The sequence below is a fragment of the Rhinolophus sinicus genome, linkage group LG05 (assembly GCF_036562045.2).
Source record: "Rhinolophus sinicus isolate RSC01 linkage group LG05, ASM3656204v1, whole genome shotgun sequence".
In the NCBI taxonomy this organism is placed as follows: domain Eukaryota; kingdom Metazoa; phylum Chordata; class Mammalia; order Chiroptera; family Rhinolophidae; genus Rhinolophus; species Rhinolophus sinicus.
The window spans coordinates 51,700,893-51,721,815 of NC_133755.1; the positions used below are offsets into that span (position 1 = coordinate 51,700,893).

Sequence of the window (20,923 nt, forward strand, 5' to 3'; positions counted from 1 at the left end):
AAAGTGAATCCACCTGGTATGCTTCTGGCTGTGAAGTGCAGTGAGGTGAGCCAAGGTGCCAGGGGGTCAGTAGAAGTTCACTTTGGGTCAGTGCCCAGTGTTTGCAGGACTTAGCTCATCAACTTTTCTAATTTGCAAAGATGTATTTCCTGTTGGATTTCTTCCTCCCTGTCATCTAGGCAAAAGAATCCAGTATGCAGCCTGTTTGGTGTGTACAGGAAACATCCCCTTCCTGAATTAAATCCAATTATGGTAATTCATTCAGAAAATCCTTGGGCTCACTGGCACAAGTTAAACTGCCCAGGGTGGAGAAGTTGGGTGTTTGGCCAGGGGACTATCTTTCAAGGATACCTGGGTGCTTTCCTCACCGCTGCACTGACCTGTACCTGAACCTACCCAACCAACATCATCTCACAAACGACCTAACCTTGGCGTGCCTTGTTGTGCTCTCCTATATAATGGCAGTCCTCACTATTTATTCCTGAACTGCTTCTATTACCTGCTTAGCGAGCTCCGGAGAGTAGAACAACTAAGCCTCCGCAGCAGAAAAAAAACACAAGATCAAATTGCAAAGGTTTGTGCTTCTGGAATTTGGGGCTCAGGGCTGGCTGACAGAGAAGCCCTGTGGCTGGCCTTGAATATGATGTTAATGACATTGTTCTTAAAGGTAAATTTTGGCTAGAACTGGCCATTGCTTGGATCTTACTAGAGAATAATTACAAAGCAGGTAGGAATACTAATTCCCTCCTATTAAGGTCCTGGCTGAAAATACTGCAAAACACAAGGAAAAGTGTTTGTTTTCTGAAACACACATTGCATTGAAGAGAAGGGAAAAGATGTGACTGAAGTTTCTATCTTTCCAGTTATAGTCAAATTGTCCTCACACCTCTCTGACCTACTGGGAATCTAGCTGTGACCCCACCAATGGCAATAATCACGTCTACGCAAACTAGAAGACTTTCACAGATCAAGACATCCATGGTCAGGACACATTTCAAGGGACTGTATTCTCTGCCGAAATACTCAGAGGGTGTGCACCCAGGCCCCTTAGCAAGCAGCTCATATTTACATCTACAGACGTAAAATACTCTAATTTCTAAGCATCTCTCTCATTGGAAATTATTTCGCTTTCTTTTAATTTCATTAAAAAAAAGATGTTCGTATGTTCGTTCGTTCATTCATTCATTCATTCATTCATTCATTCATTCATTTATTCATGCATTCGACATTTATTGAACAACTGCTGTGTGCCAGGAACTAAGATAAGGATATGAGTAAGACGACAGTCTCTGTCTTCAATAGTTCATCGTTAGTACAGGGGACACCCAGGAAAGTACACGCAGTACAGCCTGATCTGCTGTCACAGAGCTTTGTGGAAGGTGTTAGGGAGGTGCAGAGGGAGGGCCAATCTCTGCCTGAGAGAGTCAGGGAAAGTTTCCCAGGGGAGGAAACATCCGACCTGAGTCTTAAAGCTGAGTAAATGTTTGCCAGGGGAATAAACGCCTAGCTAAAGGGAAAAAACTGCTATGTCACGTTTGGGGAACAGCAGCAAATTCTGTGTGGGTGCACCAAGGGAATGGTAAGGGATGGCCTGAGAAGGCACTGTTACATGTGAGGGCTTTTTTCTTCTTCCCTGACAGTGATGGGCAGATACTGAAGAGGTTTAAGCAGAAGAACCATCAATCAAATTTGTATTTTAGAAAAGTCACTTTGGCAGCAAGTGGATGTGGGAGGGGGATTCTACCACACAAATGCAAAAGGGACATTTTGAGACAATATGTAAAAAACTATGATAAACTTTACGATAAATGCTGCCATTAATGGAGATACTTGTATAAGTTTTGTCATTTATCTCCCACTATTATGAGTACTATAGACAATCAATATCCTACAAGTTCAGAGATTGGAATGGAATGATGAGGGAAGTCTTCTGGAGAAGGAAAGCAGGAAGTGAGAAATCACTGAAATAGGGTAGGATGAGCGCCATCCCGGATTGCAGAAATAGCACAAATAACGTGTGATGCTCGTAGCTGTAGGGTAGAAACATCACATGTCTATGAACTGGAGAACACCTATCAGGCTGATGGAGAAAACAAAAGAAATAAAACGGTCTGAGGCCCAACACATTTAGGCAGGTATTCCGAGTTACACAGAAGGCCACCAAAATCTAAATGTCACCCCAAAGTGGGATTAGGCAGTCAGTGTGGACACTGAGCTGACATGGTCAGGCCTGTGTCTGCTGTCGAGGGTTTAGCTGTCTACGTTTGTGCATTTGATTGGTCAAGTATGCTGGGCACATAGAACACATTTTCTTTCCATGATCTCCAAGGGAAACAACATTGACTTGAGATGAGCCTCCCTTACTGGCTAGTACTTTGCGAAGTAACCTTCTTCATTGAAAAATAGTTTTACAAGGAATATAAGAGTATATAATACAGACTGTGACTGAAAGAGGAGTTGGGTAGGCCAAGAGTATTTGTACCTGTGTCCTCACTGAAACTTCTTTTGAAACAGGACAACCTCAGTGTTACTTATACATTTAATGCTTAAACGAGGCCGAGCTGTGAACCATTAGACCATTCCAAACCTATGCATGGAGTAATTCCACCCAGTAATAAAACCCATTCTGGATTCTTGTTTTTTGTTTATTAAACCAACACAACAGCATTCACTCTAGCCACCCTGTCAAAAGCGCAAAGTGAACTAAAGAATTTGTTGAGTCTAACGCTAGATGCTCTCAGCCAAAATGAGGACCCCCAAATTTTGCCTTTATGAAATGTGACTTTACCATGGAATGATATTACATAATTAGAGGGAAGGGATGTGAAGTCGGAGGCAACAGAATCATGCAGTTCTTTTTTATTTGAGGTGACAGGGATGTAATGGATTTCTTGCCAGTTGAAAGCATAGGGTGTGACAAGGTGTAGTTCGTGACTGACTCTGGCAATAAATCCATTATTTCTGGTATTCCCTTAACCTAGTATACACTTGATAACTGCAGCACCATTATTCAGTTTTGTTGGTTATATAAGGCAGTAAGCCGCACATTTACTTTAAAATATTATTTCACAGACAAGAGAGAGTTAAAGTTTATCTGGGACCCATTCATTCTACACCATAAATGACCTCACTACCCCTGCTTGTCATTGACAATGCTAAGTTATTGCTGTATGATTTTTACCTACCTCATTTTGAATAGTTCCATAAAGTTGTCCAACCCATGTGTCAACAGACCACTTGGAGTTCAAGCAACACTTCATAGCTCTCAGATGGTAATTACAATGTTTTCCTAAACATGGAGATGATATATGGTTTCCAAACTGCAATAATCTGCCTAGGCCACTATCAGGCCTGGCAACCCCTCAGCACTTCAGGAATCAATTCACAAAGTGGGCAAGTAAAGTCATTCTCCTCAGCAGTTTTTCACAAATTTTATGCTTCACAAAGATGTGGATGGTCAAAACTCATTTTTATTTTCTGATTAGTGCTGCTCAATTAATCCTCAACTCTCTTACAATAGGCACTAAAAGAGACATAATCTTCTTTCTAAAAGTACAATTGGCCCTGGACATATCCTGATTTCACCTGTTCAGGGCTCTGGGTATTCAATAAAGCAAGTTCAGCCGCTGTGCCAAGAGGCCACACAGAGTTCAAGGTAACACCTCACAGCCATCAGCAGGTTAATTATAATTTCATTTTCAAACACACCGACTGCATGCTTGTTTCAACTCCAAATGACCTTACCTGCTTAATTTTTTTTTTTGGGGGGGGGTCGACATGGAGTAAATTTCTGTCAGCAGAGCTGAAAGGCCACTCAGAGTTCATGGTAACAATTCATATTTTTAAAAGGTTGCCCAGACCTAAATCCTCACCTTCAAACATTCCAGAGAGAGCACTTAGTAGCTATGAAGGAAGTAGGAAGTGGGGGATGGGGAAGGGAGAGGTGGGACAGGGAAGAGGAGCTATGGCTCCTGACTTCTGGAGGTTTGAGAGGTTCATGGCCAACGGCCATCTTAGTGAGCTGATTCTGGCTCCGAGGGAAGGCCCTGTACCTTTGGGGTGGAGCCTTACAGGAGTTTCTAGATACTTACTGAGGACTGCATCACTGCCAGAAGCAAAACTGGCTCAAAAGCTGCCTTGTGTTACATTCTGAAGTGATCACAATAGTGGAAGCTTGAGTCTGCATTGAAGGCAACTGGGACAAATGCTGATTTCCTTCTGCTTTCTCAGTGAATAGGAACAGAGAAGGAAGTTCTCAGAGAGGTGAATGTGTTCTGCAGACAAGGGCTCTTTCTCTAATCAATTAGGCTGAAAGAGCCCAGGTAACATCAATGAGAGGAGTCATTTCAGATGGGATTTTTCTCATCCTCTGCTGCCTACATAGTATCACATGTTAGAATGACAAGTCCTGTGGGAATGTTCTGTAGGACCACCTAAAGCATTTTCCTACTTAAAAACCAAACCCAAAAGAGTGGCCCCAAAGCTTTTGCTCAGGAATGCTGTCTGCATAACTTATCACTCATCCTGTATGGAAATCCCATTTTCCAATTCACAGAGCTTAGTTGTTTGTTTTGTTTTAATTCTTTAATTTTCCCCTCAAAGTACCTAAATGCTCATGGGATGGTTCACGTTGTGAGCTGAATTGAAGAAGATCAAACATAAGTATAGACCCCATGAGCACACTTCACTCTTGGCCGTTTATTCCCCTGGAAACAATGCTCAGTTGCCTGGGCCTTTGCCTAAGAGACGTCTTCCCTGGCACTCAGATCACTGTCTGGCTTGGGCTGCATCTGCTTTCTTCCAGCCTGCTCTGCCTTGTCAGTCCTCTTTGACAAAATGAAAAGACAATTTCTATAATGTTCACTCATTTCCTCTTCAGAGATTCCTTTTTTTGGCAAACAAGTGGGTGGTGTAACAAGCTTTTTCACTCTCAAAACTTAACCACAGATTATCTCAACACTGCCTTTCAAATGAGGGAGGTAATTTCTGGTTGCTGCAGGACCACAAAGCATTTAGTTGAGTGCCCCACCACAAAGCCTAAATGTTTGTTACTGTTGCATAATCCAGTGATTTACATTTTTTAGTTGCAGAGCCTGTTTTCCTCCCCCAAATAAATCCTATGAAGAAGCCCAATATATAAAACATATAATACCAAAGCTGCTTAGGCAAATTTAGGATAAACCACCCAGGGACCTATGAGCTCTGCCATTCTACCTCCCCCATTCCCCCAGCTTCTACTGCCACAGCACAGAGTCACACCTGAGGGAGCACAACAGAACCACTAGCTGCCATGCAACATAGCTTAAAAGCTACAAAGCTATGGATGTTGGTAGTCATTAGAAAGTAGGTATTTGTAAGTGGCAAATCATTTCCCCAAACTTAATTAACTCAGAACTATATGATCATGTTAAAACATTTTTTCCCCATTTAATTACTGTCTCTTGAAGGCAGAATCTTTGGCTTGTTTATATTATACTCCCCACAATACCTAGTTCATAAATGTTATATGACACTACCTTGTTCAATAAATGTTCAATAAATGTTATATTATGCTCCATAAATGTTATATTATACTACCTTGTCTCATTTGGAAAAAATTGCTTTCTGTGCAGAACATGTCATTTTAAGGGGGTAGGAATGATACATCCCTCCCCCCTCACTCCACATTCACCCAGAAATCCCTCGTCATCACGGGGATCATAAGAAACTAGTCATCACCTGAGACTCTATTCATCACAGAAACACTCCATTTGACCTTCAAACAAGGTGACAACCACCATGCATCTCAACTTTCCTTAATGAGAAATGTAGAATGACAATTGAAAGTTGAGGCCTTCAGTAAAGCTTATTTGGTCTCAACTTTCCCCCTTATAAACTGATAATTTCCCTCATCTGGCATTCAAAAGGATAGTGAGGAAAGAACATCCAGCCTAAGAAAAAGTCTTAAAAGAGTTTATTTGAGCCAAACATGACAATCGCCGGGAAGCAAAATCTCAATGGACTGAGAAAATGCTTCAGAGAATGGCAGTTTTGCAGCTTATTTTATACATTAGAATCAAAGGAGGAGACACAAGGAGGGTTACGTGAAAGCCACTGGTGGTAGGTTTTGGGAGGAAGGAGAAAGCAAAGTGGGGAAATCTCTGAGATTTGATAAAAAGTACAACGGAGAGAGACATACTCCTTTTACATTGGTGGGTACAGGAGAATTAATATTTACAGCACATAGACATGGTACATGGGCAACAAGATAACACTGTAGTCTCGTGTTCTGGTACTGAGGGTTGTACCTTCTAGGGGTCTGGAAAAGATTACTCTGACATTTCAGAGGTGTGTTATCTTAGATGCACAAGGACAAGAGACAATTTCAAAGTTAAAGACCGACCTTTGTCAAGGAAGCTATGGGTCTAAAACGTGACTACCCACCATGACCTGCTTTTAGTTAGGAATTTTTACTTCAGACCTCCCTGTGTGGTTACTCTGGCTACTGGGTTTGTAAGGTGGGGCCTCTCCTGAGCTTGTCAGGTTTATTACATGGTCCCTTTTTCATCTACAAGGAGGTGGTGAGTGTTAAACCAAGGCAAGAAGTCATTTGAAGTCTGCCTTTCATTTTAGGGGGAATTTTTCCTTCTCAGTCAATAACCATCCAAGCATTTATTGACATCCTCTGGCGTATTAAAAAAAAGGCATTGAACTTGAAGCCTAAATTTAGTATTGTTACTTCATAGCACTATGAAATTGCTCAAGAACACCTGAGTGACTGTTTCCTCATCACTAAAAGTGGAATAATAATCACTACCTCACAAGAGAATTTTGAAGATAAAAAAGGATATTTATGAAAATATCTAGCACTGTATCTGGTACCTATTTGATTCAGAATCCTGTGTGGGATCCCAAGTATGCAACAGATCAAAGGAGAGACACAAAAGACACGTATTATGACTTTGTAAACCAACTGCCATAAGGTAAATACCAAGATATGTTGTATCTTAATGCCCTTGGGGCTCAAGCTTTGCTCCAGGGGATTCAGGTTGTGAGATGGGAGTGGGAGGGACCCAGGGCTCTTCCCACTGGGTTTGTAACAAAGTAAGCCTCAGGATATATCAAATTGAACTGGATTCAGAACATGACAAAAGGCAGAACCAGGGCCACATTGAATTTTTAAGGCAATCATACTAACGATAGTTGCTCCATGATACGAAAAGGACTTCCATTTCAATCACCACATCTTTCCCATCACCGTCTCTTCCTTGTCACTCCTCTTTCTCTCTCCCCTCTTATATTCCTGAATCAGGCCTTAACCTGAGCCAGAACAGAAACTAGATAGTCTCAGAAGTGAAGAATCCTATGGTCGGTCGTAGGCCTATTGACTAGTGTTAAGAACTGTTCCTTTAGGTAATTATTCTTCTGCCAAGCTTTCTGGAGTTATCAAGTCACATGTTAGATTGCCCTCAGGGATAATTTGACCCAGTCCTTAAGATTAGAATCAAAATGACTAGGGTAAGGGACCAGGTGACTTAGAAAATTTGGACCTTGGACCACACAAAAATTGTATAAGGGTCCAAATGCTAAAGAATCGTTTTTCATACACAATAAAATATAATTGAGCAGGAGGCCATTTTTCATTCCTCTCAAAGTTAACATGACAAAGGAACTTTTGCTAAACTCACCTTTCCCTTTTGGATCAACATTAGTGAACGAGCAGAATAAGTATAGAAAATTTTCTAAAGGTACTGAGTCATTTAGAAACAGATGGCTGAGGCACAGCATCATCGTCAGTAACAATGACAATAACAACAAAAACCTGCTTTTCTGAACCAAGTAATGCTTCCTAAAACTACAGTTTTTATTTGTCTCACAGCAAGCATGTTATTGAGTACTCACTCTGTGGAGGGTCTTAGTCATTACAACTTCTGGTCTTCATTAATCTCTTCCTATCATTCTAATCCTATTTTGCCATTTTCTCCTGTCTGTACTTTTTTAAAAAAAGTCATTGTAACAAAGCATTTTATTTATGAAGTAGATTCAAATACCATGTCCTGACATCTCTTCTGTCTTTTGTTTCCCTGTTTCATTCTCATATTCTGTTTTGGGAGTCTCTCTATTGCCTGCATTGCCTATGACTGCTTCACAAATTAACTCAGGTATGTTTCAACCATGGTAACTTACTATTTTTTCTCCTTTTTACATTTCTGGTGCTCACAACCCTTTCTCTAGTAAAGTACTGTGAGATAAAATAGACATTAGAATTAGGCAAAAAGAATGACCATTTCCCATGCATCAATTATATTAAAAGTCCATGATATTAACCTGAAAGAATCAGTGGGAATTTAAATGAAACATACCTTCAGAGATCATTTAGTTTAGGGACATGGTTGAGAACCCCCGAGGCTTCAAAACATTAATGGTCATAATGGCATCAGTAAGTACTTCTATTTGAAATCAAGAAACAGGTTTTTGGGAAGGAGAGAGTAACTTGTAGCAGACCAACACTTTTGCCAAGAACAATTAGAAAAGACAGAAACAAAATTTTTAAAAAAAATAAAAGGTTGCTTGAAAGCATTAGAGAGCTGCAGGGGCATTCAGGACATAAGAAGACAGGCTCTGTAAGAACAGAGAAGTTCTTTGAGAGGAACGCAAAATTCTGCATATCAGAGTCTTGGTGTTAGGAGAGAGGAAGAGAAACCAGGAGAACTTTTGGCAAACTAACAGGGATGGAGAGATAAAAATTGGAGTTTGGTATTACCAAGGAAGAAAACATTTAAGTAATCAAGATCGCAGAGAGAAGAGAGGGACAGAAATGTGAGTCTAGTGGCCTGTGCTGATACTAAACTGTGGAAGGCAGGGGACTGAAAAGCCACACAGGAAATAGCTGCACAGTACAGCAGAGTTTTCTGCAGACTCTTGGTGTCGAGGAAACAAAAATTAGAATTCAGATCCCACCTGGGGGGGCAAGGGTCTTACTAAAATGATCTAGTCTATTGGGACACATGGAGGGCGACCTATAACAGTGAATATGAACAAAGTGTAGACTGAACCTTAAGAAAACTGCATCCCAGCCACAAGCCTGCAAAGTTCCTAACTGGATTGCAGTGATATCTCCCTTACTCCAGATACCTGCCAAAAGACAAGGTGAATCTCTGGAGGAGAATATCATCCAGGGCCATTAAAATTGTTCATACACAATGGCTGGGACGCAATAAAAATACAGACTTGCCAAGAACAAGAGTAAGAGAGAAACAGACAATAGAAACAGTCCTACAGGTGAACAAGATCAGAAATGGACTTTAAAATAATAACTGTAATTAACATGTACAATAGAAGACAAAACACAGAGTTCCACCAAATAATTGATATTTGAAAAAACAGGAAATTTAGCACTGAAAAATATAATAGCCAGGGCTGGCCTAGTGGCTCAGGTGGTTGGAGCCCCATGCTCCTAGTGCCAGGTCGCCAGTGGGATTCCCACATGGGCCAGTGAGCTGCACCCTCTACAGCTAAGATTGTGAACACCGGCTCTCCCTGGAGGTGGGCTGCTGTGAGCACCTGGAGGTTGGCATGAGCTGTCATGGGCTGCTGTGTGCTGCCATGGGCTACCATGTGCTGCCGTGGGATACCATGTGCTGCCATGAGCGGCCGGTGGCCAGCGTGAGCTGCCATGAGTGGATGACTGACGACCGGCGACCGACTGCCTCAGCCCCTGGGTGGGGGGGGGGTAGTGCAAGGCTCATAATACCAGCATGGGCCAGAGAGCTGTGTCCCACACAACTAGACTGAGAAACAGCAGCTTGAACTGGAGTGGGGGGCAGGGGAAGCGAAAGAAAGGGAGGAAAATATAATAGCTAAAGTTAAGAATACAGTGGGTTTAAGAACAGCTGAAGAGAGAGGATGATTAAATAGGAATATTGGTGAGTACAAAATATCTAGACTGAAGCAAATAACTAGATTGAAGTAAAAAGATAAAACATATGGTACATAGAGAAAAGAGCCAAAATATGTGTATTCGGAGTCCACAAATGGGGGAAGGAAAACAATGGAAGAGACAGCAGCTGCAAATTCTGTAAACTGATGAAAGATATCAAGTCATAGATTCAAAAGGAATTTTAAACTCCACAGAGGGAAAACACAAAGAAAAGCACACCAAGATACACTAGAGTAAAATTGCCAAAAGCAAAGACAAACCTTCAAAGGAGCAGCAAGACTGACACCTGACTTCATTAAGAAAAATTATGGAAATCAGAAAACAATGTAACTACACATTGACATGCTAAAAGAAAATAACTGGCAACTTAGAATTCAATACTCAGTGAAAATATCCTTTAGTAATAAAGGGAAAAAAAGAGACCTTTCAAGACAAAAGCTGAGATAATCAGGAGACCTACACTAAAAGAAATATTAAAAAGAATGTGGAAACAAAAGGGTAAATATGTAGATACATATAAACATATTATCAGTAATAATACTAGTATTACTTTGGATTTAAAATATTTGTGAAGTTATATATATGTTAGCAATAATAAAAAAGATAGGAATGGAGTAAACTGAATTAAAGTAGTCTAAAGTTTTAGCATTTTGTAGGACTTGTTAAGTTATATTAGACTCTAATAAGTTAAGCATGCTTGTTGTAGTGTTAGGGAAATCATTAAAAGACTGAATAACAAATAAGCTAACAGAGAAAAAAGGGAGAATAATAAAATGCAATTAATTTTTAAAGGGCAAGGAAGATGGAAAAAGTGCAAAAAAAAAAAGGGCAAGCAGAATTTTTTAGAACAAAGAAACACTTTACATGCCACTTATAAAAGCATACCTTAAATATAACAATCTTGAAAAGCTGAAAATAATATACCATGCAAATATTAATACCAGCCAAAAAGAATGCTGATGTGGCTATACTAATATCAGACAAAGTAGACTTTAAGGCAAGAAGCCTTATTAGAGATACAGGGAGTCATACCAGAAAGCTAAAGAATCAATCTACCAAGAAGATGCAACAATTCTAAATTTATATGCACCTAGAAGTATAAACTGGAATATTTATATGGAAAAAAATGGACAAGACTAAAAGGAGAAATGAGCAAATCCACAATCATAATTGGACTGTTTCATTCCTATCTCAATCACTGACAGAACAATTAGAACCAAAAAATCAGTAGAGATACAGATTTACAAACTTGATCTAACTGATGTCTACAGAACACCACAGCCAATAACTGCAGAAAACACACATTTTTAAAGGGCATATAGAATATTTACCAAAATTGACCACATGCTGAGCCATCTGACAAATCTTAACAAATTTCAAAGGACTAGATATCATTCTATTATATTCTCTGACCACAGTGGAATCAAGCTAGAAATCAATAATAAAAAGATAGCTAAGGCTTTCCAGACATGGTGGAGCAGGAGGCACCATCATGGGAGACAATATCCATCACAACAAATACTGAAAGTTTCCACGCAAGGAGCCCAAGAGACAGGACATCTACCTACAGCTGTTGGTCAAGCTATACTGGTTTCTGGCCAGACGAACCAACTTCACCTTCAACCAGGTGATACTGAGAGACTGTTCATGAGTCGCACCAATTGGCCCTTTCCAGATGATCGAGATGAAGGTTCCTGGCTAGGAGGGCAAAGCTGCTGTGGTTGTAGGGACTGTAACCAATGATGTGCGTGTACAGGAGATCTCCAAACTGAAGATTCATACACTTCGTGTGAGCAGCCGTGCCTGGAGCTGCAAACTCAAAGCCAGGGGCAAGATCCTCACCTTTGATCAGTGGGCCCTGGACTCCCCTAAGGGCTGTGGCACTGTCCTGCTCTCTGGTCCTCGCAAGGGCCAAGATGTATCCAGGCATTTCGGCAAGGCCCCTGGAGCCCTGCACAGCCACACCAAACCCTACGTGCGCTCCACAGGCCAGAAGTTTGAGTGTGCCAGAGGCCGAAGGGCCAGCAGTGGCTACAAATACTAATCCCAGATCCGACCTTGTTATTAAAAAGCTTTTGGATGCTGACAAAAAAAAAAAAAAAAAAATCTAAGAAATACAAAAATGGAAATTAATGCCCTACCAAATAACTCATGTGTCAAAAAATAAAAATGAAAATTAGAAAATATTTTGAGCTGAATGTTAATAAAAATATGATATATAAAGATCATTGGGATGAAAGTGTAACTGCCTCAAAGGACCTTTATTGCCCTAAATGCATACATTAAAATGAAGAAAGACTGAAGAAGAAAGATGGATCTAGGTATTCATCTCAAGAAGTTAAAGAATAGCAAACTGCTATTGCTGCTGCTGCTGCTGCTATTGCTCCTAGCAGGATCAGAGATGTAGAATACAAATGTAAAGTGAACTCAAAGTTAAAAATGGTTCTTGGAAAAGACTAGTAAAAATGATAAACTTCTATCAACAATGATCGAGCAAAAAAAAGAAGGCATAAATTACCAATATTAGGAATGAAAAAGGGCACATAACTACAGATCCTACAGATAATTAAAAATATGAGAATACTATGAACAACTTTATGTCAACAGATTGGAAAATTTAGATGCAACTGACAAATTTCTAGAAAAACACAATTTACCCAAACCAACACAAGAATAAATAGAAGATCTGACCAGTTACTTGTATATTTAATATAGACTTGTATAATCAGTCCACATTAAATTTCCCAGAAATAATTTCACTGGTGAAATCTTCCGAATATTGAAGTAAGAAATAACACTATTTATTCACAAATTCTTCCTGAGAAAGAAAATGAGGGAATAGTTCCCAATTGATTTTATTACACTGGCATAACCTTGATACCAAAAACCAAAAAGGCCATTATAAAAAAGGAAATCCAATAGAAAACTGGGCAAAATACCTGAACTAGCACTTCACCAAATAAGATATCATAATGGACAATTAACAAATGAGATTACTCAATATTATTAGTATTAGGGAAACATAATCAATTACAGACATCCCTCATTTTAATGCACTTCACTTTATTGCACTTCACAGATATGTTTTTTTACAAGTTGAAGGCAAGATCCTCCATCAGAAAAAAGATAACTTGCTTTATTATGATACTTGCTTTATTGAAGTGGTCTGAAACCAAACCCACAGTTACTCCGAGGTATGCCTATATTATATTATTATATTGTACAATATATTATTATATTATACAAAATAAACTCACAATGAGATACCAGTACACACCAATTGGAATGGCTAAAAAAAAAAACAAAAAAAACAATACCATGTGTTGTTGAGGATGTGGGAGCAATCTGAATTATCACCACTCTTGATATAACCTGATTTCAATCACTTTAAAAAACTGGTAGTATCTGCTAAAGTTGACATATATATATTCTATCCTATGACCAGCAATTCCAACTCTACGTATATATCGAATAGAAAGGGGTACATCAAAAAACATATACAAGGATGTTCAGGGCAGCACTATTTATAAAAACCACGACCAAAAAAAATATCCCAAATGTCCATCAAACAATCAAACAGAAATTAATACATTGTGGGATATTCATATAATGGAATACTTGACAGCAATGAGAAAGAATAAAATTACTGCTTCATACAACAATTTAAATGAATCCAATACATATAATATTTAATGAAAGAAGCTAGACATAAACAAGTACATACTATATGATCCCATTCATGTAAAGTTCAAAACAGGCCAAACTAACCAATACTGATAGAAAAAAGCATGCTGATTACTATTTGGCGGGAGACATCAGGGGCTCGTAGCAGGTATAAGGGGAACTTCGGGGACTCTTGGTAATATTTATTTTTTATCTGGCTTTTCTGGGTCCATTCATTTTGTGAAAACACATCAAGCTGCATAACTATTACACACACACACACATACGCACGCACGCACGCACACAGAGCGTGCCAAAAAAATGTATACATTTTAAGAAAGGAAAAAAACTGTATAAAAATTATGCTGATGGTAACCACTTTGAGCACCGCTTGTAATTGCAGAAGTCAAAGGTGACTTGTATTCATCTTTTGTTATTGGTATATATTGAGTCTTACAATTTTAACAGTTTTTTCCTTTCTTAAAATGTGTGCACATTTTTTGGCATCTGTGATTTTTGTGTGTGTATTCATCTACATATTCATGCACACACACATCTTATCAGTTCTGTTTCTCTGGAGAACTCTGACTAATACACACTTGTATTGCTTAATTTTTAGCCCATAATAGATTGTTAATGGCCACAAACATAAGGAACACTGAAAAAATAAAAATAAACGAAGACCACTAAATGATTATAATTTTACAAATAAGTCTCAGAGATGATCTTAAACAAACTTGTAATTAAATTCATTGATCAGACTCCTTACAATGTACATAAAACTATCCTTAGGCTTTTTAAAACAGATATTTAAAAGGAGGAAGTATATTTATATTCAACTTGACTTTTTATTTATTAGAATTTAACATTAGTCATATCGACACTTACTTTTAAAGAAATACTTGTACTTACTACTGTGTTTCCCTGAAAATAAGATCTAGCCAGACAATCAGCTTTAATGCGTCTTTTGGAGCAAAAATTAATATAAGACCAGGTTTTATTTTACTACAATAGAAGACCGGGTGTTATATTATATCATATAATATAATATAATATCAGGTATTATATTAATTTTTGCTCCAAAAGACATGTTAGAGTTGATTGTCCAGCTAGGTCCTATTTTTGGGGAAACAGGGTAGCATAAAACACCTTTTCTTATTTTATTTAGAAACACAACTTGAAAATTATAAAAACAAATTATTTTTAATATTCAAAATTTAAAAATTCAATAGGTTGCATAATTAGATTTGGCTCTTTGGATCTGTATTTTAATAACTGGAACTTCATATATTTGATCACCAAGACGATAAAATATTACAATTAAATTACTCAATAAATAATGCTTTCTCTTACAAATTAGTTTGAAATAACTAAATAGTCTGCATAATTTTAATATGGGAAAAGGTGACATGTATTTAATTGCTATAAATATTACATTGAAATTAATTTTAGAATCTTTGGTAATATGCAAAATCTGAATTTTTAATTTGCTTCTTTATCATATGTTATAAAAAAACATTATTTTTAAATTCTGAAGGGGAGTAATCATGAGATTATGTTTACTGTAAATTCCACAAGTCATAAATGTTTGAAACCATTAGTCTAATGTCTACCCCCAAATTTTACAGATCAGGAAACTGAGACACAGAGCAAGTAAGCAATTTGACCAAGGATACATTTTCGGTTAGTGGCAGAGTCAGGGTAGACACTCAAATTCAACTTGATTATTGGCCCAGAGTTCTTTGTGCCACAGCATAAAATACCTGTCCCTTCTAGCACTATGGGTCATATTAACTCCTCAATTCATTTTTCATCAGCACAAAAAGAATCTGGCCAACTTTAGCTTTTAAAAGGTTGCCATGTCTGACTGAGAAATTCACAAATCTAATGGCTCTTTACATTCGCCTACACCTTCAATAAATTTGTCTTTCACCAGCTAATGTCTGAAAACATCTTTGGATAATTTTCAGCAGAGAAACAATAAATCAGGGATGTCAGTGGCTGAGAGGGGAGAGCTTTTCCAATTTTCATAAACAAAAACTTCAGTGACAGCAGCTTTCAGGTTTTGGATGTAATTTTCCTAACTGATGTCTTCACTGTGGTGTCCCTTGGCTGTCTTCCACTCACTAGCCAATCTTGGGGGAAACGTGATTTATGTTGACGCCACATCAATGTGAAAATCTGATCAAGCAAAGTAGAACTCTGCAGGCTGGCTGGGGAAAGCTGGAAGTAAGTCACCATTCACATGTGGAAAAGGCCAAGACGAGGTCCATCTAGAAAAGTACGACTGCCCTGCTTCTGGTTTAAACTGGCAACTGATTAGTAGCTAAGGACACAGCCTCCAGAAATTTCCCACTGAACTAACTATAAAAACTCTGAATAAAGTAAAAAACAAAAGCTCTTAACAATGTAAAATCTAAAACAAATGGTTAACTTATTGCCAGAATTCAGAAGGATTTTCACTGTAATGAGATTGGAGCAGAATTGAAAAATCACCATCCAGAGTGCAGACAGAACAGACCCACTGGTCTTCTCCACTCCTACCCCAGGCTCAGAAACCAGACTCTGTAAAGGTGTTTCCCAATCTCGGGCAATTTTCTGCAAATACAGACTCCTTGGCTCTATTTCCAGAGATCATGATTCAGTAGGGCTGGTGTGTGACTGTGTGGGGTAGGGGATGTCCAGAGGGAATATTTTTTTTATAAAGCTCTTTAAGTGAATCTGATGATCTCCCAGGTTTCTAAACTACTGGTCTACACCAATCAAAAAGATTGGGTGGCCATTCCTCTGTTGCATAGTTGCTTTTAAAAAAACAACATACCTCTATACACAGAGGGTGCCAAAAAAATGTATTTTAAGAAAGGAAAAATTTGTATTAAAATTGTAATACTCAATATATACCGATAACAAAAGATGAATACAAGTCATGTGTACACATTTTTTTGGCACCCCTGGTATATATATATATTTTTACTTTGAAATAGACTCATGAGAAGTTGCAAAAATAGTACAGTTTCTATAAATAAACCCTTCAACAAGCTGTCCCCAATGATAATACCTTATATAACCAGAGTACATTGTCAAAACCAGGAAACTGATGTTACAATACTGATTTCAGGTGTTGACCTTATTTGGATTTCACTGGGTTTTACTCACCTTCATGTGTATATATATGCTTTATATGCACTTTTGTGTGTGTATATACAGTTGTATAAATTTTTATCTCGTGTAGATTTGTGTAACTATCACTACAATCAGAATGCAGAACTGTTCCATTACCATAAAGGAACTCCTTTGTTTTACTTCTTACTAGTCACACCTTCCCCTGTCTCCACTGATAACCACTGATTTGTTCTCCATCACTATAATTTTGTCACTTAGAGAATGCTATATATATAGGATCATATAGTATATGAGGTCTGACAGTTAAGTTTGTGAACTTGTTGCAATGATGTTGCTAACCTTTTTTTGGTGTCAGAGAGATTATTCATTATGAATTGGTACCAACTGGACAAACAGTTAACCAAGTTTACTATTTGGAAGTGCTGAAAAGACCGTGTGAAAAAGTTAGACAACCTGAACTTTTCACCAACATTTTCTGGCTCTTGCATCACAGCAATGCACCAGCTCACACGGCACTGTCTGTGAGGGAGTTTTTAGCCAGTAAAGAAATAACTGTATTGGAACACCCTCCCTACTCACCTGACCTGGCTCCCAATGACTTCTTTCTTTACCCGAAGATAAAGCAAATATTGAAAGGAAGACCTTTTGATGATACTCTGATGGCCATTCCAGAAAAAGAGCTCCAAAATTGCTTTGAAGGGTGGACTAGGCACTGGCATCGGTGTGTAGCTTCCCAAGGGGAGTACTTTGAAGGTGACCATAGTGATATTCAGCAATGAGGTATGTAGCACATTTTCTACGATGAGTTCACGAACTTAATTGTCTGACCTCATATAACCCTTTGAGTTTAGCTTTTATTTTTCATTCAGCATAATCTCCTTGAGAGACATCCATATTTTGTATATATCAATAACTCAATCCTTTTTACTCGTAGATGTATCAGAGATGCTTACCCATTAATCCTTTTACATGTAGTACGTGTAGATGGTACATTGGAAATACATTTCCAGTTTTTGGTTATCACAAATAAAGATGTTACAAACATTCTTGTACATGTTTTGTGTAAACATGTTTCCATTTCTCTAGGATAAATGCCCAGGAGTGTGAAAGCTGGCCTGTATGGTAAGTATACATTTAATTTTATAAGAAACTGCTAAATTGTTTTAGCACCACCAGTAAAGTATGCATGAGCGATCCAATTGTTCTGCATTTTTACTAGCAGATGCTTTATCAGTTGCTGCTTTCTGAGGTGCACAAAGCTGGATATCCTTTTTTCTCAGCTCCTACTTAGTACTTACGCTTTCATAATATGGCAGAAGACTTGAAGTGATGCAAAGCATTATGAAGTCACCACGTGTGCACAGATTAGAAGATCCCAAGAAGAAGACATGTTGGGGCAATAGTGTTTCCATTCATCCTACTGGTCAATGTCAGAGAAGAAGACAATGGGGGTAGGCTTATGATAAACAGTAAGTCCTTAATGTTGCATTAGATGAATAATTGCCAAAGGTGGGATACTTGGATAGGAACCGTGCATACCAATGTGCTCTCTAGCTGAGGATCTGAGATGAAGTTAACCACACTCTAGAAGGGGATTAACAGGTATGTACTTTTTAAAGCTGAAAATCTGGTATTTGAGCTATTGGCATAGAAAGAAATACACACTGTAAAGTGGCTTATAAGCCAACATTCTTATAATACATAGTACTGTGCTGCCTCCTAACTTGGATATAAGAGCAGGAACTTTCTTTTCTGATACTTCTGGGGACACTAAATGGTAAACAAACCCGAGTAAATAAACCACAGTGAACCACATATGCTACCTGTTGAAATACGCAATGCATCTAAATATTTTTTCTAGGATTAGAAGTCAGAAAAAAAAAAAAAAACAACTATGGAAAACTACTCTAGGATCATTGCAAAAGATTAGCATCCTTAAAGTTTAAGAAGAAAAACGGATTTCTGAAAAAGATTTAATATAGAAACCAAAAGAAAATTTAAAAATAAAAATTGGTTTGCATTCCCAATATGATGCAAGGAAGCAGAAGTCCACAATGAAAGAGATCATAATAAGGGAGCTGGTGGAAATGATGCAAAAAAATGCAAGAGTAGAATTTCCATAAATACTAAAGGTAGTAATGATCATGACTTCAGCAACTTGAACAATAGATATAAATGACAAGTCTAAACAAATTTCATAAGAGTGCTAAGGTAAAAAAAATAACAAAAAGAAAAAACACCCAAGATAAACAAAAAGAGAAGATGATTTGTATGGGGAGACAAGAACAAACTTGTTAGAATGGCTGTTATCAACAAGACAGGTAATAACAAATGTTGGCGAGATTGTAGAAACAAAAGGGAACCCTCATACACTGCTGGTGGGAATGTAAATTGGTACAGCCACTATGGAAAACTGTACGGAGTTTCCTCAAAAAATTAAGAAGAAAAAAAAAAGAATAGAATTACCATATGACCCAGCAATTCCTCTTCTGGGTATCTTCCCCAAAAATCTGAAAACATTTATCCATGAAGATATATGTACCCCTATGTTTATTGCAGCATCATTCCCAGTGGCCAAGACATGGAAACAACCGAAGTGTCCTTCGATAGATGAATGGAAAGAGAAGATGTGGTACATATATACAGTGGAATATTACTCAGCCATTAGTAAAGATGAAATACTGCCATTTGAAACAACATGGATGGATCTTGAGATTATCATGCTAAGCTGAATAAGTCAGACAGAAACAGTTGAGAGCCATAGGATTTCACTCATATGTGGGATATAAGACTGAAAGCAACAAATGAACAAGACAAACAAATAAGCAACAACTCATAGACACAAACAACAATTTAGTGATTACCAGAGAGTAAGTGGGGAGGGAGGTGGTAGAAGAGGGTAAATGGGATCAAATATATGGTGACAGAAGGAGATTTGACTCTGGATGGTGAACCCACAATAATATATGCAGATGATGTATCATAGAATTGCACATTTGAAAACTATATAATTTTATTAACCAATGTCACCCCAATAAACTTAATAAAAAAAGAAAAAAAAGAATTAAATCAACAATTATTCATTGTTTACTCTCCAAAGGCATTCTTTTCCTGTCCTCAATTTGACTCTTCACAACAGAAACAGACCACAGAGAACCTGATTCAATTGCTTAGCTCTAGAATTCTGACCAATGTGGCTCTAATTTCAAGGCATTTGGAATCAGGAAGGCACACGTTGAAGACAGGCAACAATCACCTTTATCTGTCTTTTTTCCTCAGAAACTTGGATATATTCTGCTGCTCTTAACCAGATTTTCTTCTTCTTTAACACATATACGCACTAATCCAAAGGCTAAGACTATAACCTCCACAGAGGTTACACATTTTCTGTAATGATAGGCCTGAATGACTTTGCTCCATCACTAACTCAATAATATAATGTTCAATGAAATTAAATGCAGTTGCATCTCAATTTCTTCAACTAACAATCAATATATTAACTGCTAACCATGCTCGCCAATTTTAATACTATAGCCTCTGCTTCCCTTTAGATTGTATTTGCTTAAATTTTTCTGCCTTTTATTTAACATCTCAGAGTCACTTTTTATTGTCCAGATTTTTTTTTTTTTAAGCCAATCTGAGCCTTTCAGTAGGGACACTTAACCTATTTACATTTATTAGCATAATGAGTATGGTTGGTCTTGTATTATCTGGTTTTATGCTTTCTGTTTTGTTTTCCTCTTTGCTGTTTCCTTTGCTACACAGAAATTTTCTCTGACTTAGTTTTTGCTAATGATTTAGAATGTATACATTCTTGATTCAATTTTCTAAACATGAACTTACATAATTACCAGTGTCAAGAATAAAAGAACATCTATTTACACTTCTTGTGCCTCAATATCACTGACATTAGGGGTTACAGACCCCACTTCCTTATTTTTAAGTTTTTAAAAAGTATATATAAAAATATCTTGAATATTAAAAATGTCTGCCATAAATTATTCAGACTTCAACATGTTTAAAAAAATTTTAATGTTCCCTACCAGTCCTTTTATACAATCACATGCTTTTATTTAAAAAAAAAGCAAACCATATTTCTATTGATTAAAAACATGAACAACTGGTTATATTACACAGACCTTTAAAAGTTTGTAAATGTTTTCACTTTCTTGCATTTAATACTGCACAGTAGGGGGTGGCAAACTTTAAAAATAAATT

At 37.7% G+C, this 20,923-nt stretch overlaps 1 protein-coding gene and 1 pseudogene across 2 annotated transcripts in view; one reads left to right on the forward strand and one right to left on the reverse strand.

The window, feature by feature from the left end:
• Window positions 1–20,923, reverse strand: part of EXOC6B (exocyst complex component 6B) — a 626,283-nt gene that overhangs the window by 86,982 nt on the left and 518,378 nt on the right. The gene's annotated exons all lie outside the window — the stretch shown is intronic.
• LOC109438859 (large ribosomal subunit protein eL18) lies at window positions 11,412–11,963 on the forward strand (annotated as a pseudogene).